The sequence below is a fragment of the Camellia sinensis genome, chromosome 8 (assembly GCF_055761805.1).
Source record: "Camellia sinensis isolate YWXY chromosome 8, ASM5576180v1, whole genome shotgun sequence".
Taxonomy (NCBI): domain Eukaryota; kingdom Viridiplantae; phylum Streptophyta; class Magnoliopsida; order Ericales; family Theaceae; genus Camellia; species Camellia sinensis.
In genome coordinates this window covers 164,438,693-164,463,095 of record NC_138968.1, presented here as the reverse complement: position 1 = coordinate 164,463,095, position 24,403 = coordinate 164,438,693, and the positions used below count along the sequence as shown (strand labels likewise).

The following is a 24,403-nucleotide window of genomic DNA, read 5'->3' as shown; positions in this document are numbered from 1 at the left end:
CAATACTAGAATTAATCATAACAATGTCATAATATTCACCAAAGTGTCATAACAAAGACAATATGAATCATAACAATATAATGACAACTCATAACAAATATAGTTATTTCTAATCAATTATCATAACATTTGAATCGTAACATTTTTTATTATGATTCACCATGACAAATCATAACTTTTGGTAGTACAAATCATAACTTTTACTAATGAATCATAACCACAACTTTTTTCTCCACAATCATACTAAGATTAACAAAATGTCATAACTTTTATTAATGAATCATAACCACAACTTTTTTCTCCACAATCATAATAAGATTAACAAAATGTCATAACTTTTACTAACGAATGATACACTACAAGAATTTTCACTTTTGGCGACTAAATTTTTAGTCACAAAAAGTTAATTTTTAGTCGCCGAAGGGTTTTAGCAACTAAATTATTTGATCGCAATAGTCGTCGTCAAAGAATTGTCGGTAAAGGTAATTAGCGACTAAAATAAATTTTAGTCGCCAAATGTATACAATTTTCGACTAAACTTTTAGTCATCAAAAGGTTGGACATTAAATTAAATAAGACCATTTTCGGCGACCAAACTTTTAGTCGCCTAAAGTTCTACATTTTTAGCTACTAAAATTTTAGTCGGCAAAAAGTTCTTCTTTTGGCTACTAAACATTTGGTCGCCTAAAGTCTCACATTTTTTACTACTAAAATTTTAATCAGCTACAATGCTCTCTATTGCTTTATAATATTAAGAAATATGAATATTGTCCTTGGACATGGGAATTGGAAATCCAACTGACACTACACGTTAGTATAATGGATGGTTTAGTGTATATTCCAACTCCAAAGCAATCAATAAACCCCATTTAGATTGTATTTCTGAAGTAACAAGTGTTTTACTACTCTATAGAACTAAGTTGTTTTAAATGTTGAAATATAGTGTCATATACTTAGCCACAGTTGATCTGAATTGTTGTACCTTTGTGTAACAATTGTTGGAGAGCTTTCAGAAGGCTTTCCCCACATTATCTTTTCCCCCCCTTGCCCGAACGGGAAGATTTTGATCTCAAAGATGTATTAGAGTCACCCTACTTCTTCAACTGATCTGAACCAAAAGCAACTCCTTCTCTTACTTGTACAGTGACACGGTGACTTTGATCTGAGAAATGTACTAGGGTCACCCTACTACAACTGATCTGAACCAAAACCTACTCTTCCTCTTATGTATACTGTGACATGGTGCCTCTGTGCATGTTTCATGGTCTCTGGTCTTTCTGTTTGCTACCGTATATGGGCATGGCAAAGTAAGAGGGCAATCTCTGCTTATAATCTGGTAGGAGGCTTGAGGCATGGATCGTTTGAGCATTGAGATGATCTCTCAAAGGTACAATACTACTATATACACAATTCAACCTGCAACTGCAAACTCCAGTTTTCCGAATACAGTCAACAAAGTGATTCTTTAGCGGTGCATGTCTGCTCTGATATGGTTTAGAAGATTTTCTAAAGTAGATTCATTGTGCAAGAAGCTTCAAGAGGTCACCAATGTACAATTTTGCAATAGTACACATTCTTCCTCAGCGAATCATGTCTTCGAACATGAAGGATATTAAGCTTTCCAATGGATACAGATCTGCAGAATCGGGTTGACAGGAGAAATTCTGAAAGTTGCGGAACCCATTCAGGATAGCTGACCTTGCATACACAGATGAATTACAATTTATAGTCTCATGAGGGGTTTTTGAGTGAAGTATGGTCCATATGGCTCACTAATTGTAATATTATATGCTTCTCCTGTCATGTAAATTTGTGTTAGTATTATGTTAATTGAAATTAATAGTTTCGGTAATGCAATTGTTGCCAGCAACATTATGTATTAGTATTATGTTTTTAGATTTTTTTTTTCTCATTTAAACTGCAATGAAATCAAGAGCATACACAATCTTTTTCAACCCCTTCCACTCTACAGGTCTATACATCTTTTGGGGCACTTAGTCAGCTTAAGTTACTAGCCAACCAGGAGCTAAATCAGATTGATGAGGAAACCTATTTAAACAACTCTACCAAGAATATGTTATCCAGACATAAGCAGAAATTTTTATTCAGTGGAGCTCTAGGTATAAAATGTCCAAGCTTAATTCTAAAAATCTTTTGATCAGAATAAAATTTTTGTTCGGTGGAGCTCTAGGTATAAAATCTTCAAGCTTAATTCTAAAACTCATTTGATCAGAATAAATTTTTATTAAGTGTGGAGCTCTGAGTATAAAATGTTCAAGCTTAATTCAAAAAATCATTTGATCAGAATAAAAAGCAGTGGGCAGAGCTCTAAATGTAAATGCAATGACAATTCAGCTCCGCAGAAAAGCTAAAAACACAGCACAAAACATAATTTTCGTCGATCATCATGATCAACACAATGGGCTGAAGAAAAATTGTGAAATATATACACTCAACGAACAATAGTTCTAAACACCAAAGTTCACAGCCTCATAACTCTGATGAGTGATAATTGGCATAAAAGCCGATACACCAAAAAACTCATTTTTATACACAGTAACCAAGTAAAACAACTAAGCAGCATATAACTCTCCCTTACAGGAATTCCTTCCTCTGATGCCGAGATTTCAGTAACCAAAACGATCATTTAGTGAAGTCTGTCCATCGCCTGATTGTCCTGGATGAAGCATCACAAATATACGATCAGCAACAATAACATTAAAAATAATAAAATAAATAATAATAAAAACTCACAGTAAAGTGATAATCAATAAACCAAAGACAGTAGTTCACCTTTAGGAGGCACCCAGGATTCATAATCCATTTTACCATCAAGAAATAAAGGTCTCTCTGGTCCAAGCACTCTTTTTGGCATTTTATCGTCTTCAATGTTATGTCCTGCGTCATCATCAGCTGCATGGTACCCTCTTTTATGTTTCAATAACAGTGCCACAGCATCTTCTGCCCTGATTTCATTTCCAACTAATGAAATTGTCGACTGTTCAGAAGCATTGGTTTCACCGTGCTGTCTAAAAACAGGGGCTTTGGAAAAAAAACTGAACAAATTTGAAAAAAGGTAACCGGTTGAAGAGGTTGTCAATATTCTTAATCAAATTATTCAGTGGCTGAGATTAATTTGTAAAAATCTAATGGTTTAAATAAATGTGTATATCATGTGCACATCTTATTGAGGTGCACATCTTAACAGCTCCCAAAAGAAAATGAACATTTTTCTGGTGATATTTAAAAAGAAAGTGAATATATCATTGCTCAATAAAAAAATTAGATATTTAAAAAGTTAAACTCTAAACTTAAAAAATGAACACAATTTCAACCATTGATTAATTCGCTTATAGTTTGATTAACGGAAAAAAAAAATTAAGAAAATTTTAAATCAATTATACTTTCAAAAAATAATTAAATATACGAGGAAAAATTTATACTCTAAATAATTAAAATTTACAAAATTTATCATTAATCTGAATTTTTTTTTTCAAAATATAGTCTGATTTGTTAGTTTCCCCCCCAAAAAAAATTTTTTATACAACACCATGTCACTTATGATGACGAATCTGGACGAAGACGAACCAGCCTTGAAAGAAGACGTCATCTTTCATCTGCAATTTGGGTTCTATGATTTTGTTGGATGAAAGCACTAACTTCATCTTATCACTCTGTTAGTGATCACTCTTTGTCTTTATCATCATGTAAATACTTATCATTTGGTTGATCATTCTATTTGGTCTTTGAATATATATATATATATATTTATTTATTTATTTATTTATTTATTTATTTATTTATTGATTTTGGGGTTTTAATTTTGGGGTGGTTGGATGTTAGTGGGAATGGCTTGTTGAGGCTTGATTGAGTATTGATGGTAGCTGATTTTGGCTTTAATATTTGGTGGTTTGTGGGGTGGGTGGAGGAGGGCTGGGGTAGGGTTTTTGAGGGGGTGGAAGTAATACAGTAGGATCAAATTGAAATTAAAGGGTAAGGATCAAATTGAAATTAAAGGATAAGGATCAAATTGTTAAATTTAAAATTATAGAAATTAAAATAAAATTTAATTCAAATTATAATTAGTGAAAAGTGTAATCAAATGAAGGAGTAATAAATTGACCAGAATACCCTTTCCTTGTGAGTAATAATTAACAAAAATACACTCAGGGTTGAAATTGTGTTCATTTTTTTATGAGTTAATTATCTAGAAGTCTTATCTACAAATATTATGGTAGCTCAAGTCTTATCTAAGATTTTTTGAACCAATAAGTTCTATTTAGTAAAACTGAGAATATTATCAGTTTTTTCTAATTTTTAAAACTAAGAACATTAGCAATTGTGCATAGTAATTTTCATTATAATTGTTTCACTAACTGAGGAAAAAAAAAACAGAGAGTATGAAATTAAATGCCTTTGCCCTTCTACTTATTGGTTTGATTCAACAATCAAATAAAACCAAGAACATTATCAATTTTTTTTTTTTTTAGTTTTGAATACTAAGAACATTATCCATTTTTTCATTTTTAAAGTTTTTTTTTTCAATTTTTGTCACGCCCCCAAAATAATACAATAGAGATAACTCATATGCAGAATAAATAGGAGAAACAACATACTTTCATATATCAGAGTTCACTGTTTTACAACCAGTTAAATGCTATGTAGGCTTACATGTTTCCAAGTCATTGCTTGGTTACACAAATTGAGTCTCGCTCATTACATCTTCAGCCTTTGACTTTATAAATAACAAACATACACACATAAGGCATAATTAAGAAGCTCTTGCTTCCCGAAACTCCATCCATGCTATTGCCTTGGAGGAAGCATCTCACCTGTACCTAAAAATGGTATTCCCAACAACCCAGTGCAAATAATCTAACACAATTTATGAGGTTTAGCAAAGGTATAAATACTACGTACATAAACAATACCGATCCTGAAACATCCACAAGACCTGCATATCCATATGCTACTAAGACCAACCTTATTCCATTTTCCTTTAATTTTATTTCCAGTTCATATATGCTACTCAATTCATGAGTTAAATTCGTTATCTTTCAAAAATCAAAATGAGACTATAACTCAATGATTTTCCAATTATGCAAAACTCACATAAGCACTTCAAACTTGCCATTTTACGGATATTTTGTCCGAAGGAATCGACACCCATTTATATATATAAAATTTCAGGTCTTTCACCTAGGACACTCCGGCCAACTTGCTTTAAATGGAGTCCATCCCCTTTCTCCTGCCAAGCAAATATGCATATGTAATGTATTTATAAACATAATCACATATGGAGTACATTCCCTTTCTCCTCCCAATAAACATACATATACAATGTATATATAACATGGTCATATTCAATGACATCAACAATGGATTAACATTAAATTGCCTAATTTTCATGTAATTTCTTCAACAATCATAGTTATCCTTCACCGATAGCCCAATGCAATTATTTCTAAAGAGATGTTCAATATCAAAATAAATTGTTTATTCAAAACTTCCGTAGGTGGGATAATACATATCCAATATCACCATTTATAATCACAACCTTCAAATTTCACGTTTTCAATGTTAATCCCAATTATTTATGCAAAATAATAATTTAATCAAAATTTGGGCAGAATTTCTCTTTCACCAAATATCAACCCAAACTCCAAAATCAACTATTTTGGCACAACATGATCTTATATTCAAGCCTCATACTCGTTTCCCTCATATTCATCAAAACCCCTCTTTTCATTTCACACCCAAATCCTAGATTTGTCCAAACCACAACCAAATCTCATCATCTATACACAATAGCAAATAACTAAGCTAAAAACTATATTAGAATGTAGAAAATCCCTACCTCAAGTTTTGAAGAAAATTTGAGATGAAACCCCAAAATCTACGGTGTCGAAACTCGATCTCCACCGCACACAATGAAGCCCTTGAGGTGATGACCAACTTTGGTGAAGAACTTAGGCCTAAATCCCAATGGATTTGGAGAAATCAAAGAGAGAAGATGACTTCTAGAGAGAGAAGCTCTAGACCTTGAAATTTGGAGAGTTTTAGAGAGAGGGGGGGCTGCAAAAAGTGATATGAAACCCTAATTTACGGACTGATATAACAAGGTCACTCGAGTGTGAAATACACTTTCCTGTAAGCAATTTCGAATGCATTTTGCATTTTTGCTTTCAGCGAGCCGTTCCCACGTCGCTTCTTCAACCCCATGGTCAAAATCGGGATCGCTACAATTTTGCACATCAATGTTCCATCATGCTTCTTTATAGACACAAAATTTTTAATTTTGCACAAAAAAATAATTCATTTTTTTTTAAAAAAAAATTTGGTACATATTTAGTTTTTTCAATTTGAAAGTTGATAGTTTTGAAGTTTTGAAATCAAAATAAATGTCAAATCATCATATTCCTTTATAGATAATCAAAAATGATAAACAATTATTATTTAAAGGACAACTCTGACTATTAAAAATTTAAAGGGACTTTAAGGTAAAAAAAAAAAAAAACTTAGTTAGGATTAAATGAAGTATAAGTTCATAAATGCCTTTTTTTTTTTTTTAAAAAAAAAATTTAGGGTTCACTTGTTCAAATTAGAAAGGGAAAATTATTGGAAAGTCTTATTTGGGGGAGTTTTGATCTGAATGGTCTCCTTTTTTTTAATGAACCACGAAGTCCTATTGGGAGGAATGTGATCCATGAGGTCTTGTAGGGAAACGTGGTATGGATTTTGGTGATGATTTTGCTTCTTCATTTGATGGGGTGGCAAGGTTAGCAGGGATTTTGAATTCCTTCAATCATGGTTATTGTCCACATATTTGGAAATAATTGATATGAACAAATTCTTTCCAGAGGTAGGGTGTAGGGTTTGGGGTAATTGAAAAGTGAGTCAGTGTGGGGAGTTGTTTCAAACGTTTGACAGCATGGGGGTGGTGTGTTTTGTAAACGGTATTCAGTCCTTGTGTGAAAGCAGAGGATTGTCTCCCGAAATTTCACATTGTAATGTGTTTGTTTGTGTTCATTCCCTTTTTTCTGATTTTTTTAACGTTCGATTTAGTAAGGTTTTGTTCCATATTTAGGTGGCTCGGACATTGGTTCATATAAGGAAAAATGTGATGTTTTGCTTTGTTTCATTGTTGGGGGATTCCATGTGGGGGTTGTGTATCAACGACAGTGCACAAATTTTTTTTTTCATTTCAATTGTATTATTGCGAAAACATTGAGTTATGAGCACAATGGTAGTGTTAGTTTGGATTGTGTTTTTAATGTTGGTTGTTTGACAATTCCACACCCCCACACATTTCACGTATTGTTGGAATAATATTCTGTGTAATAACAAAAAAACTTAAACAACAAAATTGAAATACCTACAGAATTGCACCAGAAAATGGAATAACACAATGATAATCAAGTTGAGTGTGTGAAACTCTGTTCTTAAGACAGACTCACAGCGGCACAAGTGCTCACAAACTATCGGCGTCTATCTCTGAAGATACAATAATCACTCTCACAGATTGTAGTAGTACTATAAACAATCTGTCTTGTGAACCAAAACCTGAGTTCTGCACTTTCTAAATTTCTATAAACTAATATGAAGAAACGATGCAGGAAAGAAAGAAAACTAGAAGGAAATCAACGAATGAATCTGCTGAAAAATGTCTGTATTTATAGGCATTGTGGTACCTATTTGAAAGGACAGAAAACCCCTCCAAATAGGTGTGAATTTGAACTATCAGAAAAGATAAAGGAATGTGACCGGAGAGGCACTGGTTCAGACAGAAAATATGAATTTCAAATTTTCATGCAAAAATTTGATTTAATTCGTTTGGAAATTTAAATTTTCCCGCAAGAATTTGAAAACATTCAAACGAATTTTGTCCAAAAAATTACAGGTAGGACTTGACCCATAACCCACACCACTCGCTTGGCCCGGTACAGCACGACGACGTATGCGCGTGGTGGATTTAGGTCGAACCCATTTTGTTCATAACTCCCCTCCTTACAAAACTTGGGGTGTCTCTTGGGACCCATCCCAAGTATGTCAACCTAAAATTTATATACTCATACTTGTTCTCTCAATGTTTCTATGTGGGACAACCAAAACAAGGTAACCCACATTTGACTCTTCAATTTTTCATTTCACATAACCAAAAATGATATCAACTTCTTATTCACCCATAAATGGTTTTGACAAACCGTCTTCACCATATGACTTGCCACGTGTCAAGGAATATGTCACCACTTGGATCCATTTCAAAAGATGTGTGGACCCCACTTAAATTTGGACTCAAAATTAGCCCAAAATAAGCCTATAAAACTAAAATTTCCAACAATTTACACCAAAACAAATTTTGTGGACATTTTTTTTGTGACTTTTGGCATTGTGTTTATGAATGTGAAACGAATTTTCTCTTGGTACATAAGTTTGTATGATTTTAAACACCAATTCGTCACACTTTTTGAACTTTTGCTACTTAAGTTGATTGTCCAGCATCGCTTGAAACATAAACCAAAACAGTGTCTTCATCAAGTGGGTTCGGTGGACATTGGTTAACCTGGATACGAACACAATTTTCACTATGCCTGTGATGTTAGACTGGTAATTATATCTAACCTTCTCAACCTCACTGTGCAGAGGTTTAACTTGCTTGAACTGGATACGTCATTGCATCCTCGATCAAAGCTTCCTCGAAGGCGAACCATAAAGCCCCGCCTGGTGTAGCCTCTCGCATGATCTCGTCCATTGGCTCAATGTGATGACCAAGTACGTAACCTGTCATACTTTTCTTTTGCACGTGTTAGGATTCATCGTGTTAGAGTGTCAGGGTCTAACTTGAGGTCTTGTCAATTGTTGGGTTCATCACTTTTGAAATCTCTTTCTCAAAATTTTTGTCCCTATTTATTTCAATTCTAAGTTTCCCTTGTTTCGGGAGGCTTGAAGTTGAATCCGGGGGTTTTTCATTTAAACTGGAAAATTTTCTGGGCTGAGGGCAAAACAGCACGTGCGGGGGCCTTGGCCGCACGTGCGGAAGATGGGCCGCATGTATAGGAAGTAAGACCTCATGTGCGGGAAACTGGGGACTTGCCAAGGTGCACATTGCATTATATGTATAGCGATCCCGGGTTTACCCTTGTTGTATAGTGATCCGGACATGTGTCCGTGGATGTTGGTAGTTGATTATTTTCTTGTTTACATCCTTTTTACTTTGTAATTGAGTTATGGAATGTGTTGGGCAGGTTTGTTATAGGTTGGTTGAGTTTAGAAACCAAAACTAGTTGCCCAGATTTTGGCCTGTCCGCTCGAGCGGGTCTTCTTGCGCTCGAGCGTGGAACACACCCATCCAGCATTTCGTGTCTCTGCAAAACTTCTGCAGATGTGATTTTTGCGCTCGAGCGGGTTTGTTTACGCTCGAGCGGTGGCGCTTGAGCGGGTCTGTGGTCGCTCGAGCGGGTAGTGCTTCCAGAGTATAAGTTCTGGGAGGAGGAAATCCACGCTCGAGCGGACTGGTTTTCGCGCTCAAGGGGATGTACTTTATTCTTGTGTCTTGGCGCTCGAGCGAGCCTTATCGCGCTCGAGCGTGTCCAGAGTTTTGTTCTTGGCGCTCGAGCGTCGTGTTCTCCGCTCGAGCGGGTCATACGTATATGAGTTATCCGCTGGGTGATTTCAAATCACTTTTTGCTTTTCTTTCTCTCTCTTACTTTTTCTAAAAGCTATTTTGAGAGCTCTTCTCTCTAAAATCTTGCCTTCTCTCTAGATTTTGATCTAGCTAGGGTGAGTTCCTCACCTTCGGCCTTTGTAAAAGTCGTGTTGATCGTCGAGGGCGTCATTTTCATCCGAGAATCTTGGTCTTTGGAACATTTTGATTTTGGTCTTCATCTCCATTGGAGCTCAAGCCTTGAGGTAGGGATATCCTACTCCTCTCTATGGATTTTGTCTTTAAATTTTAGTATTTTGAGATGTTGGGGTTAGTTTGGTAATTTTGTGAAAGTTTGGGGCTTTTGTGTTATTTTACAAAAGTTGGGGTTTTATTTATAATAAACCTAGATGTATGTTTGGTATAGAGAAATGGAATAAATGTTGAATCATTGATGAAAATAGGACCTAAGGGTTGAAATGGTAGTTACGGAAAATGACCTAATTACATTATTTGATTAATTGGGGTAATTAATTGTGAGAAATGAGGAAATGAAATGGAATTGTTGAGATTGGGAGTGCATGGGGTTAAAGGGTGTAGTTGGTTTGTTTATCACACACCGAATTGAAATGTTGATTGAATATCCATTTGTGCATTTATTTTCTGTTTAGAAATAATTGTTTTGGGCTATCGGTGGAGGATAATCGTGATTGTTGTAGACAATGCATGATGATTAGGCAAACGAAAACTAATCAATAGAATGTGTCATGGAATTTGACGGTTGATAGAATACATTAACTGTATGTATTGGGTGATTGTATATAGAACCAATGTGTTTGTATACGTTATGTGTAGAGGAGGAGATGGGGGATGTACTCCGCGGTTTAGGGGAAGATGGGGGATGTACCTCTAAACCGGATAGTATTGGGAGAAGATAGGGGATGAACTCCGTAGATACAGCTCATATGCTTGTCTAGAGAAGTGAAGATAGAGCTCATATGCTTATCTTTGTGAAGTATAGATATAGCTTATATGCTTATCTGTGAATGTGGGATATTGTTGTTATACATATCTGTTGAGAATGTGGATATAGCTTATATGCTTATCTGTGAATGTGGGATATTGTTGTTATACATATCTGTTGAGATGATGATAGAGCTAATATGCATATCTGTTGAAAAAGGGAAAATGAAAAGTAACTTGGACTCATAAGTCGGATGACATAAAATGTGATTTATGTGAATGTATCAGTGTTGGCCATCTATCAATTGCTAATCTTTTAGTCATTGTTAATGGTTGGTTTAGTGTACTTCTACTGGGCTGTGGCTCACCCTATATGGGAATATCATTTTCAGGTACAGGTAGCATGCCACCTCCAAGGACATAGCTTGGGAGGCTAGAGGCGGACATACTTTTGTCGTTTTATATTTTGATGTATTACATGTATATTCAAGCCGAGGGCTTAATGTGTAGATGAGTTAGCACTCTTTTGTTGTAACCAAGTGTTAACTTGGAAAGCTGTAAGCCTGTAGGGCATTTTGCTTTTGTTGTTAACATGTAATATTTTTGTAATGAAACTCTGATGAATAGAAGAATGTGGTTATTTCATATGTCAATGAATGTCTTATTTGATGGGTTTAATGTCATTTTTTTGATGGCGTTACAACTTGGTATCAGAGCGTACCGGGTTCGAATACTTTGGGTACGTGGGAAGTGATTAGGATCACAATGGGTTTGTCTCGCTTGATAGAGACTTAGATGTAGTATCATATGCTATGTGCTTGATTGATAACATGCTTATGTGACTATGTGGGTATGGAATTTGATTTCTAGGATGTTGATTGGATCCTTGGGTTTCTGGGAGTCTTGTTGGAAAAGCACTTGATCAATGCTGTTTCTAACTGGAACTCTAGTAACGCCTCGGGACTATCATTATCCGGAGATGAAATTCGTAAGTGCTTATGTGTTTACGTGCTTACATGGAGTGAATTACAGTTGTCCATGCATTAGGACGTGAGTGTTTAGTTTTCGCACATTTGTGAATGTGCTAACGTTCTGTATTACCTTTATTAGGATGTCAGGATGAGGAAGAGGTGCTAGGCGTGGTAGACCTGCGAGGCAGGAAATACCGTTACCGGAGGTGGTTCCTGCAGTACAGGAGGGAGTTGGTCAGGCCACTGTGGCCGAGCCAGCGGGTCAACAGGCTATGGGTGCCTTGGCGAGAGAGATAGCAGGAGCTTTGGGTATTCTTAGAGCTGGGAATCAGGCAGCTGAGGCAGGGCCTTCTTTCTTGAAGAGGGAGTTTTTCCGGTCTAATCCGGATGAGTTTATCGGAGATCCGAAGGAGCCACTGAAGGCGGATGAGTGGCTAGAGCAAATGAGTAAGACGTTCGAGATGCTTGGCATCGAGGACGGAGCACTGAAAGTGACCTTGGCATCCTTCCAGCTAAAGGGAGATGCGGGTCAATGGTGGAAGTACGAGAAGGCTCGTGTTGGTGGTACGTGGGAGGCGTTTGTGAATGCTTTTCAGGAGAGGTTTTTGTCTGCAGCAGCTAGGGAGAAGCTGAGGGATCAGTTTAGCTGGCTTAAACAGCAGGGCTTGTCAGTTGCCGAGTTTGAGGCTACTTTTACCAGTCTGTCCAGGTTTGCACCTGAACTGGTGGCGTCTGAGGAACGCCGTTGCTATGAGTTTGAGCGGAAGTTGAGGCGGGGCCTCAAGTTGAGAGTTGGTAGGTCTTACATCCGAGAGTATAGACACCTGGTAGATACCGCTGCTCATATGGAAATTATGATGCAGGAAGAGGAGGAAGAGCAGAGGGGCTCCAAGAGGAGCCAAGATGGCCAGGGTGATGGCAAGAGGCAGAGGGGTTATAACCCTCAGCAGTCTCAGGAATCAGTTTCTAGATCGACCTTTCCAGTGCCAAGTGCAGGCTCGGGGAGAGGCAACCAGGGGGAGTTTGCTTGTTACAAGTGTGGCCAGCTGGGTCACAAGGTTTCTGTTTGCCCGCAGAAGGGTGGAGGTCAGAGAGCTGCTTCTTCTTCAGCTAGACCGCAGAGTCAGAGTTTGGGCAGGGGGCAGCCCTTGTCTTGTTATCAGTGTGGACAGCCTGGGCACCTGAAGAGGTTTTGCCCGCAGTTGAGTGCCACTTCGGGAGCGTCTGGTTCCAAGCAGACGCAGAGTTTTCAGCCAGCTCAGTCTGTGCAGGCCTCGAGGGCCAATCCGGGGGCTTCGTCGTCCCAGTCTGTGCAACAGTCGTATGCTCCTAGAGGTGAGCAGGTAGACCAGGGGCCTACGGGGCGTGTGTATGCTGTTACCGCGCAGGATTTAGTACCAGCTCCATCGGTAGTGAGAGGTACTTTTCTGTTTTGCAACTCGGTTGCTAGTGTGTTGATTGACACGGGTGCATCTCATTCTTTTGTATCTGCTGCATTTGCATCTGTTTTGGAATTGGAGTTAGCACAGTTAGCATCTCCTATTTGTGTGGTATCGCCTTTAGGTGGTGAGTTGATCTTGAAACAGGGTGTTAGAGGTTGTGATATAGAGGTCGCCGACCATAGGCTTCCTTTTCCGTTTGTTGTCATGCCCATGAAGGGTTTTGATGTTATTTTGGGTATGGACTGGCTATCGTCATACCGGGCTGTTATCGATTGCTACCGCCAGAGGGTCACGTTATGTACCTTGAGCGGGGAGTGGTTCCATTTCTTGGGAGACCGGGTTGGTAGTGTTTTGCCACCGGGGTATGATTCGCGAGGACGAAGTGAGCTTAGTGGTCTACTTGCTAGCTTTGAGAGTGGTGAGTGTGATGAGACCCAGATTGTATTGCCGAGGGTGGTTTGTGAGTATTCGGATGTCTTTCCCGAAGACCTTGTTAGTTTGCCACCTCACCGAGAGATAGAGTTCTCTATTGATTTGGTGCCCGGCACGGTACCGATTTCTATGGCACCCTACCGTTTTGCTCCAGCAAAGTTGGTTGAGTTGAAAGTTCAACTCCAGGAATTGCTCGATAAGGGCTTTGTTCGCCCTAGTGTTTCACCGTGGGGAGCGCCGGTCCTCTTTGTTAAAAAGAAAGATGGTGCCTTGAGATTGTGTATAGACTACCGGAAGTTGAATCGGGCTACGGTTAAGAATAAGTATCCTATGCCCCGTATAGATGATTTGTTTGACCAGTTGAAGGGTTCCCGTTGTTTCTCTAAGATAGACTTGAGATCGGGTTACCACCAGTTCAGGGTCAGGGAAGAGGATATTCCGAAGACGGCATTCCGTACGCGGTATGGCCATTACGAGTTTCTGGTGATGCCATTTGCACTTACCAATGCACCGGCAGTCTTTATGGACTTGATGAACCGGATTTTCCGGGAGTTCTTAGACCGATTTGTGGTCGTCTTTGTGGACGACATCCTTATCTATTCGCCTTCTGAGGAGGAGCACGAGGAACACTTGAGAGTGGTGCTTGAGTTGCTTAGAGCCCATAGGCTGTATGCCAAGTTTGGGAAGTGTGAGTTCTGGCTGAGGGAAGTCAAATTCTTAGGCCACGTGGTATCCGGGGAAGGGGTGTCTGTTGATACATCCAAGGTTGAGGCAGTGCAAGATTGGGCACAGCCTAAGAGTGTGTTTGAGATCCGCAGTTTTCTGGGATTAGCTGGGTATTACCGTCGGTTTGTGAAAGATTTCTCCAGGTTACCGTCACCGTTGACTAGACTGACTCGGAAGGGAGTCAAGTTTGTGTGGAGTGAGACTTGTGAAAAGTCGTTCCAAGAATTGAAAGTTAGATTGACCACCGCTCCGGTGTCGATTATTCCGGAGAGAGGGTTGGGTTATGCGGTTTATTGTGATGCCTCACGAGAGGGTTTGGGTTGTGTGTTGATGCAAGAGGGAAAAGTGGTAGCTTATGGCTCACGTCAGTTGAAAATACACGAGAAGAATTACCCCACACACGACCTAGAGTTAGCAGCTGTGATCTTTGCCTTGAAAATCTGGAGGCACTACCTTTATGGTGAGAGATTCGAGGTATTCTCGGATCATAAGAGTTTGAAGTATCTGTTTACACAGAGAGACTTGAATTTGAGGCAGAGGAGATGGATGGAGTTCATCGAGGATTATGATTTTGAGTTGCACTATCATCCGGGAAAGGCCAATGTTGTGGCCGATGCCCTTAGTAGGAAATCCATTCGTGATGTAGCTTGTATAGCCATCCGGGAATGGGAGATGTTGGGGGCACTTGGCGAGTTTGATTTGCTACTGGGCGAATCTGTTGAGGCTGCGGCCTTGTTTTCTGTTGTTGCGCAGCCTACACTTGTGATTAGAGTGTTAGAGACACAGAGAGGTGACCTTGAGGTAGAATCCCTCCGAGAGAAGATCTCCAGTGGGAAGGTTGAAAAGGGTTTGACGGTGTATCCCGACCTGAGTGTGAGATACCGAGACCGTTTGTTTGTACCGGAGCCTTGCCGAGAGGAAGTACTCCGAGAGTTTCACCATTCGCGCCTTGCGGTGCATCCGGGAGGTACTAAGATGTATCAGGATTTGGGTCGCCAGTTTTGGTGGCGGGGTATGAAGAGAGATGTGGCTGTTTTCGTATCAAAGTGCCTTACTTGCCAGCAAGTGAAGGCCGAGCATCAGAGGCCAGCGGGTTTATTGCAACCCTTGCCTATTGCCGAGTGGAAGTGGGAGCATGTCACTATGGACTTCGTTGTAGGTCTTCCGAGGACTCAGCGGGGTAGTGATGCTATTTGGGTGGTTGTAGACCGGTTGACTAAGTCGGCGCACTTTATTCCTATGCGCGTGAAAGATTCGGTAGATCATCTTGCCGACTTGTATATTCGGGACGTAGTGAGATTGCACGGGGTCCCAGTGACGATCATCTCAGATAGAGATCCTCGTTTTACTGCTAGGTTGTGGCAGAGTTTGCAGAGTGCCTTGGGCACTAAGTTGACCTTTAGTACGGCTTATCATCCTCAGACTGACGGGCAGTCCGAGCGTACTATCCAGATCCTCGAGGATATGCTTCGGGGTTGTGTCCTTGATTTCAGTGGGACGTGGGAGAGGCACTTACCTTTGGTAGAGTTTGCCTACAACAACAGTTTTCAGTCTAGCATCGGTATGGCACCGTTTGAGGCCTTGTATGGCCGACCGTGTAGGTCTCCAGTGTGTTGGGCCGAGGTGGATGATGCACCTTTGTTGGGTCCGGAGTTGGTCAGGGAGACGACGAAGAAAGTTGAGCTTATCCGTAGGAGGCTTGTTACAGCCCAGAGTCGACAAAAGAGTTATGCCGACCGTAGGAGGAGACCTTTGGCGTTTGAGGTAGGTGATCATGTCTTTCTGAAGATATCACCTAGGCGAGGTCTGATGAGGTTTGGGAAGAGTGGGAAGTTATCCCCTCGGTTTATTGGGCCTTTTGAGATTCTTGAGAGGATAGGTGAGGTTGCTTATCGGTTAGCCTTACCGCCGCAGTTATCCGGAGTGCATGACGTGTTTCATGTGAGTATGCTTCGGAAGTATGAGCCAGATCCATCACATGTGTTGGATTGGACTGATTTAGAGGTAGATAAGGATGCCTCGTATGAGGAGAGACCGGTTCGGGTCTTGGATAGGCGGGATCAAGTCCTGCGTGGCAAGACCATTCCTTTGGTGAAAGTCTTGTGGAAACATCACGGAGTGGAGGAAGCCACTTGGGAACGTGAGTTGGGAGTCCGTGAGAAATATCCGGACTTGTTTGTTGATATGTAATCTTCTATTTAAATTTTACATTTTGTTGAACTTAAGAGCTTTTATATATGTCTTAAGTTGTGAAACATTGAAAATGTTTTGGTTATTGGAAGTATGTTTTGGGAACTTGCCTCATTTGGAAGTTGAATGTAACATTATATATGTTGATTTTATTGTTGAAATTGCAAAGATGGTGCATAATGTTGATGCATGTTGAAAATACATATGTTGTTTACATATTGCGATATGTCTCTTGTTAAAGGGATGGGATAACCGGTAATGGGTCGAATTGTTGAATGTTAAAGTGTAACATTGTTTAAAATGAAGGAAAACTTGTTTTTGAAAACTTGTGCTTAATTTCGGGGGCGAAATTCTTTAAGGGGGGGAGGTTATAGCGATCCCGGGTTTACCCTTGTTGTACGGTGATCCGGACATGTGTCCGTGGATGTTGGTAGTTGGTTATTATCGTGTTTACATTCCTTTTTCTTCATATTTGAGTTATAGGATGTGTTAGGCAGGTTTGTTACAGGTTGGTTGGGTTTGGGAGCCTAGTGTTGCTGCCCAGAATTTTGGACCTTCGCTCGAGCGAGTAGTTGGTCGCTCGAGCGAGAGTGGGGTTCGAGTATGGTGGGTCGAGCCAGAGTGGCTCGCTCGAGCGAGCGGTTGCACCTGGTTCTGGACCTGAGAGCTGTCTTTCTTGGCTCAAGCGAGCTTCCTTCGCTCGAGCGGTCTGGATTTTTCTTCGCTCGATCGAGAACTGCTTGGCTCGAGCGAGAGTTTTCTGTGTCTGGTCGCTCGAGCGACCAAGCCTTCGCTCGAGCGAGCATGTTTTATATCAGTGGACAGCAGCGTCTAAAACATCACTTTTTCACTTCTTTTCCTTGATCTAACCCTAAATCCGACACCCTCTCTCTCTAAACTTGCACTCTCTCTAAGATTTGATCTCCCTAGAGTGTGAATCTAGCCTAGGGCCTTTGTTAAAAAGATAGTGGGTGTTGAGAGCTTCGATTTAATCTGAAAAAGTTTGGATTTGGAGCACGTTGATCTTCGAGTCTTCATCTCCTTTGTGGCTTAAACTTCAAGGTAGGGATATCCTACTCCTCTCTATGGATTTTGTCTTTAAATTTTGGTATTTTGAGATGTTGGGCTTGGTTTAGTAATTTTGTGAAAGTTCAGGGCTTTTGTGCAATTTTACAAAAGTTGGGGTTTTATTCATAATAAACCTAGATGCATGTTTGGCATAGAGAAATGGAATGATTGTTGAATCATTGATGAAAATGGGACCTAAGGATTGAAATGTTAATTATGGGAATTGACCTAATTACATTGTTTAATTAATTGGGATAATTAATTGAGAAGAATGAAGAAATGAAATGTTGATTGAATATCCATTGTGCATTTATTTTCTGTTTAGAAATAACTGCTTTGGGCTATCGGTGGAGGATAGTCGTGATTGTTGTAGACAATGCATGATGATTAGGCAAGCTGAAACTAATCAATGAATTGTGTCATGGAACTTGACGGTTGATAGAATACATTAATTGTATGTATTGGGTGATTGTATATAGAACCAATGTGTTTATATACGTTTTGTGTAGAGGAGGAGATAGGGGATGTACTCCGCGGTTTAGGGGAAGATAGGGGATGTACCTCTAAACCGGTTAGTGTTGGGAGGAGATAGGAGATGAACTCCGTAGATACAGCTCATATGCTTGTCTAAAGAAGTGAAGATAGAGCTTATATGCTTATCTTTGTGATGTGTGGATATAGCTTTTATGCTTATCTGTGGACATTGTTGTTATACATATCTGTTATAGAATGTGGATATAGCTTATTTGCTTATCTGAGAATGTGGATATTGTTGTTATACATATCTGTTGAGCATGTGGGTAGTGCTTATATGCCTATCTGTTGAAAAAGGGGAAAATGAAAAGTAATTGGGACTTGTAAGTCGTTTGACATAAATATGTGATTTATGTGATTGTATCAGTGTTGGCCATCTATCAATTGCTAATATTTTAGTCATTGTTCATGGTTGGTTTAGTGTATTTCTGCTGGGCTGTGGCTCACCCTATATGGGAATATCATTTTCAGGTGCAGGAAGCATGCCACCTCCAAGGACATAGCTTGGGAGGCTAGAGGCGGACATGTTTTGTCGTTTTACTTTTGATGTATTACATGTAACTTCAAGCCAAGGGCTTTATGTGTAAACGAGTTAGTACTCTTTTGTTGTAACCAAGTGTTAACTTGGGAAGCTGTAAGCCCGTAGGGCATTTTGTTATGATGTTAACATGTAATACTTATGTAATGGAACTCTAAGGAATAAAGGAATGTGGTTAGTTTATATGTAAATGCATGTCTTATTTGATGGGTTTAATGTTATTGTTTTGAGGGCGTTACACTGCCACAACCTAGCAGTAAAACGAGGATCTCTATCTGAGACGATCCTCACTGGGACCCCATGCAATCTCACTACGTCCCGAACATACAAATCAGCAAGATGATCTACCGAATCTCTCACGCGCATAGGAATGAAGTGCGCCGACTTAGTCAACCGATCTACAACCACCCAAATAGCATCACTACCCCGCTGAGTCCTCGGAAGACCTACAACGAAGTCTATAGTGACATGCTCCCACTTCCACTCGGCAATAGGCAAGGGTTACAACAAACCCGCTGGCCTCTGATGCTCGGCCTTCACTTGCTGGCAAGTAAGGCACTTCGATACGAAAACTGCCACATCTCTCCTCATACCCCGCCACCAAAACTGGCGACCCAAATCCTGATACATCTTAGTACCTCCCGGATGCACCGCAAAGCGCGAATGATGAAACTCTCGGAGTACCTCCTCTCGGAAAGACTCCGGTACAAACAAACGGTCTCGGTATCTCACACTCTGGTCGGGATACACCGTCAAACCCTTCTCAACTTTCCCACTGGAGATCTTCTTTCGGAGGGATTCTACCTCAAGGTCACCTCTCTGTGCCTCTAACACTCTAATCACAAGTGTAGGCTGCGCAACAACAGAAAACAAGGCCGCAGCCTCAACAGATTCGCCCAGTAGCAAATCAAACTCGCCAAGTGCTCCCAACATCTCCCATTCCCGGATGGCTATACTAGCTACATCACCAATGGTCTTCCTACTAAGGGCATCGGCCACAACATTGGCCTTTCCCGGATGATAGTGCAACTCAAAATCATAATCCTCGATGAACTCCATCCATCTCCTCTGCCTCAAATTCAAGTCTCTCTGGGTAAACAGATACTTTAAACTCTTATGATCCGAGAATACCTCGAACCTCTCACCATAAAGGTAGTGCCTCCAGATTTTCAAGGCAAAGATCACTGCTGCTAACTCTAGGTCGTGTGTGGGGTAATTCTTCTCGTGTATTTTCAACTGACGTGAGCCATAAGCTACCACTTTCCCTTCTTGCATCAACACACAACCCAAACCCTCTCGTGAGGCATCACAATAAACCGCATAACCCAACCCTCTCTCCGGAATAATCAACACCGGAGCGGTGGTCAATCTAACTTTCAGCTCTTGGAACGACTTTTCACAAGTCTCACTCCACACAAACTTGACTCCCTTCTGAGTCAGTCTAGTCAACGGTGACGCTAGCCTGGAGAAATCTTTCACAAACCGACGGTAATACCCAGCGAATCCCAGAAAACTGCGGATCTCAAACACACTCTTAGGCTGTGCCCAATCTTGCACTGCCTCAACCTTGGATGTATCAACAGACACCCCTTCCCCGGATACCACGTGGCCTAAGAATTTGACTTCCCTCAGCCAGAACTCACACTTCCCAAACTTGGCATACAGCCTATGGGCTCTAAGCAACTCAAGCACCACTCTCAAGTGTTCCTCGTGCTCCTCCTCAGAAGGCGAATAGATAAGGATGTCGTCCACGAAGACGACCACAAATCGGTCTAAGAACTCCAGGAAAATCCGGTTCATCAAGTCCATAAAGACTGCCGGTGCATTGGTAAGCCCAAATGGCACCACCAGAAACTCGTAATGGCCATACCGCGTACGGAATGCCGTCTTCGGAATATCCTCTTCCCTGACCCTCAACTGGTGGTAACCCGATCTCAAGTCTATCTTAGAGAAACAACGGGAACCCTTCAACTGGTCAAACAGGTCATCTATACGGGGCATAGGGTACTTATTCTTAACCGTAGCCCGATTCAACTTCCGGTAGTCAATACACAATCTCAAGGCACCATCTTTCTTTTTAACAAAGAGGGCCGGTGCTCCCCACGGCGAAACACTAGGGCGAACAAAGCCCTTATCTAGCAATTCCTGGAGCTGAACTTTCAACTCAACCAACTCTGCTGGAGCAAAACGGTAAGGTGCCATAGAAATCGGCGCCGTACCAGGCACTAAATCAATAGAGAACTCTATCTCTCGGTGAGGTGGCAAACTAACAAGATCTTCGGGAAAGACATCCGAATACTCACAAACCACCCTCGGCAACACAAGCTGGGTCTCACCACTCTCACCACTCTCAAAGCTGGCAAGTAGACTACTAAGCTCACTTCGCCCTCGCAAATCATACCCCGGGGCAAAACACTACCAACCCGGTCTCCCAAGAAATGGAACCACTCCCCGCTCAAGGTACATAACGTGACCCTCTGGCGGTAGCAATCGATAACAGCCCGGTATGACGATAGCCAGTCCATACCCAAAATAACATCAAAACCCTTCATGGGCATGACAGCAAACGGAAAAGGAAGCCTATAGTCGGCGACCTCTATATCGCATCCTCTAACACCCTGTTTCAGAATCAACTCACCACCCAAAGGCGATACCACACAAATAGAAGATGCTAACTGTGCCAACTCCAATTCCAAAACAGATGCAAATGCAGCAGATACAAAAGAATGAGATGCACCCGTGTCTATCAACACATTAGCAACCGAGTTGCAAAACAGAAAAGTACCTCTCACTACCGATGGAGCCGGTACTAAATCCTGCGCGGTAACAGCATACACACGCCCCGTAGGCCCCTGGTCTACCTGCTCACCTCTCGGAGCAAAAGACTGCTGCACAGACTGGGATGACGAAGCTCCCGGATTGGCCCTCGAGGCCTGCACAGACTGAGCTGGCTAAAAACCCTGCGTCTGCCTGGAACCAGACGCTCCCGAAGTGGCACTCAACTGCGGGCAAAACCTCTTCAGGTGCCCAGGCTGTCCACACTGATAACAAAACAAGGGCTGCCCCCTGCCCAAACTCTGACTCTGCGGTCTAGCTGAAGAAGAAGCAGCTCTCTGACCCCCACCCTTCTGCGGGCAAACAGAAACCTTGTGACCCAACTGGCCACACTTGTAACAGGTGAAATCCCCCTGACCACCTCTCCCGGAGCCTGCACTCGGCACTGGGAAGGTCGATCTAGCAACACCACCCTGCGACTGCTGAGGGTTAGAACCCCTCTGCCTCCTGCCATCACCCTGGCCATCTTGGCTCCTCTTGGAGCCTCTCTGCCCCTCATCCTCCTCCTGCATCATGAGCTCCATATGAGCTGCAGCGTCCACTAGGTGTCTATACTCTCGGATATAAGACCCACCAACTCTCAACTTAAGGCCCCGCCTCAACTTCTGCTAAAACTCAAAGCAACGGCGTTCCTCAGACGCCACTAGTTCAGGTGCAAACCTGGACAGACTGGTAAAAGTAGCCTCAAACTCGGCCACTGACAAGCCCTGCTGATTAAGCTGGCTAAACTGATCCCTCAGCTTCTCCCTAGCTGCTGCAGACAAAAACCTCTCCTGAAAAGCATTCACAAACGCCTCCCAAGTACCACCAACACGAGCCTTCTCGTACTTCCACCATTGACCCGCATCTCCCTTCAGCTGGAAGGATTCCAAGGTCACTTTCAGTGCTCCGTCCTCGATGCCAAGCATCTCGAACGTCTTACTCATTTGCTCTAGCCACTCATCAGCCTTCAGTGGCTCCTTCGGATCCCCGATAAACTCATCCGGATTAGACCGGAAAAACTCCCTCTTCAAGAAGGAAGGCCCTGCCTCAGCTGCCTGATTCCCAGCTCTAAGAATACCCAAAGCTCCTGCTATCTCTCTGGCTAAGGCACCCATGGCCTGCTGACCCACTGGCTCAGCCACATTGGCCTGGCCAACCCCTCCTGCACTGCCGGAATCTCACCCGGTAACGGTGCTTCCTGCCTCGCAGGCCTACCACGCCTAGCACCTCGTCCTCGTCCTGACATCCTAATAAAGGTAACACAGAACATTAGCACATTCACAAATGTGCCGAAACTGAACACTCACGTCCTAATGCATGGACAACTGTAATTCACTCCACGTAAGCACATAAACACATAAGCACTTACGAATTTCATTTCCGGATAATGATAGTCCCGAGGCGTTACTAGAGTTCCGGTTAGAAATAGCATTGATCAAGTGCTTTTCCAACAAGACTCCCAGAAACCCAAGGATCCAATCAACATCCTAGAAATTAAATCCCATACCCACATAGTCACATAAGCATGTTATCAATCAATCACATAGCATATGATACTACATCTAAGTCTCTATCAAGCGAGACAAACCCATTGTGATCCTAATCACTTCCCACGTACCCAAAGTATTCGAACCCGGTACGTTCTGATACCAAGTTGTAACGCCCTCAAAATAATAACATTAAACCCATCAAATAAGACATGCATTGAGATGCAAAAGTTCCACATTCTTCCATTTATCCGAGTTATATTACATAAGTATTACATGTTAACAACAAAAGAAAAATGCCCTACGGGCTTACAGCTTTCCAAGTTAACACTTGGTTACAAGAAAAGAGTACTAACTCATACACGTTAAGCCCTTGGCTTGAGTTTACATGTAATACATCAAAAGTAAATCAACAAAAGTCCGCTTGCCTCTAGCCTCCCAAGCTACGTCCTTGGAGGTGGCATGCTACCTGTACCTGAAAATGATATTCCTATATAGGGTGAGCCACAGCCCAGTAGAAGTACACTAAACCAACCATGAACAATGACTAAAATATTAGCAATTGATAGATGGCCAACACAGATACATTCACATAAATCACATATTTATGTCATACGACTAATGAGTCCAAATTACTTTTCATTTTCCCCTTTTCAACGGATAGGCATATAAGCACTAGCCACATTCTCAACAGATATGTATAACAACAATATCCACATTCACAGATAAGCAAATAAGCTATATCCACATTCTACAACAGATATGTATATCAACAATATCCACAGATAAGCATATAAGCTATATCCACACTTCTCTAGACAAGCATATGAGCTGTATCTACGGAGTTCATCCCCTATCTTCTCCCAACACTATCCGGTTTAGAGGTACATCCCCTATCTTCCCCTAAACCGCGGAGTACATCCCCCATCTCCTCCTCTACACATAACGTATACAAACACATTGGTTCTATATACAATCACTCAATACATACAGTTAATGTATTCTATCAACCGTCAAATTCCATGACACATTCCATTGATTAGTTTCCGTTTGCCTAATCATCATGCATTGTCTACAACAATCACGACTATCCTCCACCGATAGCCCAAAGAAGTTATTTCTAAACAGAAAATAAATGCACAATGGATATTCAATCAACATTTCATTTCTTCATTTCTCACAATTAATTATCCCAATTAATTAAACAATGTAATTAGGTTGTTATCCATAATTACCATTTCAACCCTTAGGTCCCATTTTCATCAATGATTCAACATTTATTCCATTTCTCTACTCCAATCATGCATCTAGGTTTATTATGAATAAAACCCCAACTTTTGTAAAATTGCACAAAAGCCCCAAACTTTTACCAAATTACCAAACCAACCCCAATATCTCAAAATACTAAAATTTAAAGACAAAATCCATAGAGAGGAGTAGGATATCCCTACCTCGAAGTTTGAGCCAAAAAGGAGATGAAGACTCGAAGATCAACGTGCTCCAAATCCAAACTTTTTCAGATTAAAACAAAGCTCTCAACGCCCTCTATCTTTTTAACAAAGGCCCTAGGCTAGATTCGCACTCTAGGGAGA

General features: G+C 41.1%; 1 pseudogene; it reads left to right on the top strand.

Annotated features, from left to right (window-relative positions):
- Window positions 1–6,731: 6,731 nt before the first annotated feature.
- LOC114304205 (putative amino acid permease 7) overlaps window positions 6,732–24,403 on the top strand; it is a 42,507-nt pseudogene continuing 24,835 nt past the window's right edge.